The sequence below is a fragment of the Oncorhynchus tshawytscha genome, linkage group LG09 (assembly GCF_018296145.1).
Source record: "Oncorhynchus tshawytscha isolate Ot180627B linkage group LG09, Otsh_v2.0, whole genome shotgun sequence".
In the NCBI taxonomy this organism is placed as follows: Eukaryota; Metazoa; Chordata; class Actinopteri; order Salmoniformes; family Salmonidae; genus Oncorhynchus; species Oncorhynchus tshawytscha.
In genome coordinates, this window is record NC_056437.1 from 60454388 (window position 1) to 60460267 (window position 5880).

The 5880-nt window shown below is 38.9% G+C and overlaps 1 protein-coding gene across 1 annotated transcript in view; it reads left to right on the forward strand.

Annotated features, from left to right (window-relative positions):
- The first annotated feature begins 1591 nt into the window (after window positions 1–1591).
- Window positions 1592–5880, forward strand: part of LOC112214644 (tyrosine-protein kinase FRK) — a 15650-nt gene continuing 11361 nt past the window's right edge. Inside the window, exon 1 of the mRNA XM_024373554.2 lies at window positions 1592–1714. The gene's annotated coding sequence lies outside the window, so the exon portion shown is untranslated. The remainder of the gene's footprint in view (window positions 1715–5880) is intronic.

The following is a 5880-nucleotide window of genomic DNA, read 5'->3' on the forward strand; positions in this document are numbered from 1 at the left end:
GACTTGTGGAGGTCTACAATCTTTTTTCTGAGGTCTTGGCTAACTTCTTTTGATTTTCCCATAATGTCAAGCAAAAAGGCACTGAGCTTGAAGGTAGGCCTTGAAAAACATCCACAGGTACACCTCCAGTTGACTCAAACGATGTCAATTAGCCTATCAGAAGCTTCTAAAGCCATGACATAATTTTCTGGACAACCTTGCCTAATTTCTCTCAACTCAAATCTAGGTGAGGTGCCATGTTTGTTCAAATAAAATTTTATTGGTCACATACACATATTTAGCAGATGTTATTGCAGGTGTAGTGAAATGGTTGTGGTTCTAGCTCCAACAGTGCAGTTGTATCTAACAATTCACAACAATACACACATCTAAAAGTAAAAGAATGGAATTAAGAAATATATACTACCGTTCAAAAGTTTGGGGTCACTTAGAAATGTCCTTGTTTTTGAAAGAAAAACACATTTTTGTCCATTAAAATAACATCACATTGATCAGAAATGCAGTTTAGGCATTGTTAATGTTGTAAATGACTATTATAGCTGGAAACGGCAGATTTTTAATGGAATATCTACATAGGCGTACAGAGGCCCATTATCAGCAACCATCACTCCTGTGTTCCAATGGCACGTTGTGTTAGCTAATTGAAGTTTATAATTTTAAAAGGCTAATTGATCATTAGAAAACCCTTTTGCAATTATGTTAGCACAGCTGAAAACTGTTTTTCGGATTAAAGAAGCAATAAAACTAGCCTTCTTTTAGAGTAGTTCAGTATCTGAAGCATCAGCATTTATGGGTTCGATTACAGGCTCAAAATGGCCAGAGCCAAAGGACTTTCTTCTGAAACTCATCAGTCTATTCTTGTTCTGAGAAATGAAGGCTATTCCATGTGAGAAATTGCCAAGAAACTGAATATCTCGTACAAGCTGTGTGCTACTGCCTTCACAGAACAGAGCAAACTGTCTCTAACCAGAATAGAAAGAGGAGTGGGAGGCCCCTGTGCACAACTGAGCAAGAGGACAAGTACTTTGGGGTTAGTTTGAGAAACAGACACCTCACAAGTCCTCAACTGGCAGCTTCATTAAATAGTACCCGCAAAACACCAGTCTCAACATCAACAGTGAAGAGGCGACTCCGGGATGCTGGCAGAGTTCTAGGCAGAGTTTCAAAGAAAAAGACATATCTCAGACTGGCCATACATTTTGGGCGTCAGGCATTTCGGTATTGCCTCTCCTCTTTCGTGGAAATGCAGTGAGGAAATGAAACTTAGAGTTGCGTTACCAAAGAGGAGGAGGCGATTCAAGATGGGTAACTTGGCCCAAAATCTGTCCCCACCAGGCGAGGAGTTATGCGTGGTGGTCAATGAGAGTGTCGAATTTGGCCAACATCAAAAAATGATGTCTTCTTTGCAACATTAAGCTAATTTGATCGAATAAAAGTTTCGTGATGGTTAGGTTGTTACGAATGTTCTGATATAAGCATACACACATGGCATACCGGGAACATTGAAAAAAACGATTTAATATTCGAGTTGTGCCTGTTTGTCACACGATTATATGCCTTCTCATTGGCTAGAATGGCCCCACGTGATCTCGCCTCCTCTCTCTAAGGAAGAGAATCCTGTTAGACCTGACCATCTCGTCATTATATACATATCTCTGGCATAACTTTAGTATGACATAGTTCTGTTGGTTGGTCTGGTCAATATTTGTCAAAGGTAAGTGTAATTATGGAGCGATTGGTGAATCTTCAGGTAAATGTATTATTGGGAAACCCTGAATATCCAGTGACATTGTTTGTATTTGTACCTGCTGTGTTCGACTGCAGCCTAAATATGTATCTTACTTTTTGATATTGGATGTATCCAATTTATAGCGATGGTTTACGACTCTGGGTCTGTGTTTGATACTTGACTGGCTTGGAAACTGATCATAGAAGTGTTTTACATTGCCAATGAGCGCTTGAAACACAATTCGCAATGAAAACCTTGCGATTTTAAGGTCGCTGACATTCAATTTCCTTTTAGGCAAAAACGATGCAAATAACTTATGACAGTGCTCATAGGAAAATGCTATTTCCTGATGAAGTGCAAAATGAAGAGACTGCTTCGAATGTGGCATAAAGTAGTCTTTCCATTTAGAAGTAAACAAATATATTCCATTCGATAGAAGAAAAAAAACGCAAACGTTAGAAATCTGTTTAAAAAATCTTGCCTAGGCCTACTCAAAAGAAAATTAATTCGCCTGTGACCCACCCGAAACAACATAAGGCATATAGATGCAAGCTTTATTGCTCATATATCTCACTGTCTTTACATCACTGAAAGATAAAAACAACATCTAAAGTGTCTAGGAGGCACAAAGTGGTGTGGTTCCTGTCATGTAAAAATAGCTTTTCAGAAGTTTGGTTTACATCCGTGACTTTCTGTGTTGTAGCTTTTAAGATAAAATAATGGCTTTATTATCCCCGTGGGGACATTTGGGTTGCGGCATGGAGCATACATAAAAGCACAATCAAGCATAGACAAGGACATATACTGACACTAAATACAGATAGAAAAGGTGCAATTAATGAGAGATTAATCTGTACACTTTATACACTGTACACGCAGTCTACCATAATGTCACCTGTAGGCCAGCCCGCCTTATTGCCTGTCTCTATTTCTGATTCCTTTTGTACCCTATAACGTCGCCCCGAGGGGAGGAGTAGGTTATTAGTAGGCTAGCGTTACATTCACAGAATAATACGATTATTGTGAATAGTAAGATTAATATAATAGTTCGATTTAGTCGTTTACATCCTTTGCAAGAATAACGATTTCACTAATAATCCTGTTTACATGGACACGTCTGAAATCAGGCTACCTGATGGGACTTTGATAAATTGACAAATGCAGAAAATCGCAATTCAAAACAAACGTTCTACCACAGCGACCATGTCATTTTTGGATTTAAAGTGTATATGTGAAAACGTTTTCTAACAGGCATACTTAAATTTTTCCGAACTCACTTCACTCGCGCAAAAGAAAGAAGGAAATTTACCAGAACCGAAAAAATGCCTATTCGACTCCTCCAAACACTCATGTCCCAAGGCACTAACCTTACTGCAATACACAGGTCGGCAATCTACAAACAATAAACAGCTGAATACATTGAAGGTGCCAAGACGAGGTATTTTTTCAGTTGCATGTATCTTTTTTTGCAGACTTTTTTTGGAAGTGCATACTGGCCGTGACCGCAGTAAATGACAATAGTTGCTAATCGAAACCATATTTACTAGCGGGGTGGGGGTAGCGCAGTGAAATGCTAGCTGTTCCCATTGAGCCAATTACTATCCATTTAAAAGCGATATATATACACACACACACACACACACACACACACACACACACACACACACACACACACACACACACACACACACACACACACACACACACACACACACACACACACACACAGTGCCTAGTGAAAGTCTGCACAGGTTTCACATTATGCCTTAAAATAAATGGAGTACAACCTACAAAACAACCTACACATTTTCAAAGTGAAAGAAAAATTATAGAAACTTAATGAATTAATTGTAAAAAAAATAATAATAATTAAGATGTGTTCATTGCTTATGTCTTCACACCCCAGAGTTAATACTTGGAATCACCTTTTGGCATCCATTACAGCTGTAAAACCTTTTGAATGAGATTCTAACAACTTTGCACAACTCTTACGACAACATACAGTACCAATCAAATGTTTGGACACACCTACTGATTCAAGGGTTTTTCTTTATCTTTACTATTTTATGCATTGTAAAATAATACTTAAGACATCAAAACTATAAAATAACACACATGGAATCATGTAGTAACTAAAAAAGTGTTAAACATATTTTATATTCTTCAAAGTGTCCACCATTTGCCTTGATGACAGCTTTGCACACGCTTGGCATTCTCTCAACCAGCTTCACCTGGAATGCTTTTCCATCAATCTTGAAGGAGTTCCCACATATGCTCAGCACTTGTTGGGTGCTTTTCCTTCACTCTGCGGTCAAAGTGATCCCAAACCATCTCAATTGTGTTGAGGTTGGGTGATTGTGGAGGCCAGGTCATTGGATGCAGCACTCCATCACTCTCTTTTTTTGGTCATATAGCCCTTACACAGCCTGGAGGTGTGTTGGGTCATTGTCCTGTTGAAAAACAAATGGATGGCAAATCGCTGCAGAATGCTGTGGTAGCGATGCTGGTTAAGTGTGCCTTGAATTCTAAATAAATCACAGACAGTGTCACCAGCAAAGCACCCCCACACCATCACACCTCCTCCTCCATGCTTCACGGTGGGAACCACACATGCAGAGATCATCTGTTCACCTACTCTGCTTCTCACAAAGACATGGTGGTTGGAACCAAACATCTCAAATTTGGACTCATCAGACCAAAGGACAGATTTCCACCGGTCTAATGTCCATTGCTCGTGTTTCTTGGCCCAAGCAAATCTCTTCTTCTTATTGGTGTCCTTTAGTAGTGGTTTATTTGCAGCCATTTGACCATGGGCCTGATTCACACAGTCTCCTCTGAACAGTTGATGTTGAAATGTATCTGTTACATGAACTCTGTGAAGCTTTTATTTGGGCTGCAATTTCTGAGGCAATTCTAATGAGCTTATCCTCTGCAGCAGAGGTAACTCTGGGTCTTCCTTTCCTGTGGTGGTCCTCATGAGAGCCAGTTTCATCATAGCGCTTGATGGTTTTTGCAACTACACTTGAAGAAACTTTCAAAGTTCTTGACATTTTCTGAATTGACTGACCTTCATGTCTAAAAGTAATCATGGACTGCAGTTTCTCTTTGCTTATTTGAGCTGTTCTTGCCATAATATGGACTTGTTCTTTTACCAAATAGGGCTATCTTCTGTATACCCCCCTACCTTGTCACAACACAACTGATTGGCTAAAATGCATTAAGAAGGAAAGCAATTCCACAAATTAACTTTTAACAAGGCACACCTGTTAATTAAAATGCATTCCAGGTGACTACCTCCTGAAGCTGGTTGAGAGAATGCCAAGAGTGTGCAAAGCTGTCATCAAGGCAAAGGGTGGCATCAGATGACCTGGTCTCTACAATCCCCTGGCCTCAACCAAATTGAGATGGTTTGGGATGAGTTTGACTGCAGAGTGAAGGAAAAGCAGCCAACAAGTGCTCAGCATATGTAGGAACTCCTTCAAGACTGTTGGAAAAGTATTCCAGGTGAAGCTGGTTTAGAGAATGCCAAGAGTGTGCAAAGCTGTCCTCAAGGCAAAGGGGGGCTACTTTGAAGAATCTCAAATATAAAATATATTTTGATTTGTTTAACACTGTTTTTGGTTACTACATGATTGCATATGTTATTTCATAGTTTTGATGTCTTCACTATTATTCTACAATGTAGAAAATATTAAAAATAAAGAAAAACCCTTGAATGAGCAGATGTGTCCAAACTTTTGACTGGTACTGTATATCTATAGTTTTTGTCAAAATTGCTCAACCTAAATACATTTGATAAATAAAGGTTAAATAAAAAAATGTATAAAAGATATTCAAACCATGTCTCTGATTTTCAAGCAGATTTAAATCAGGGCTGAGACTGGACCTTTTCAGGAACACTCACCACCTATTGGAAAGCCATTCTGGTGTTTCTTTGGCATAAAACTGTGGGTTTCCCACAAAAAAATACAACTCTATCCCAGGGTTACATTTTTATACTGAACAAAATATAAAAGCAACATGTAAAGTGTTGGTCCCATGTTACATGAGCTGAAATAAAACAACCCAGAAATGTTCCATATGCACAAAAAGCTTATTTCTCTCAAATGTTGTGCTCAAATTTGTTTACATCCCTGTTTGTGAGCATTTCT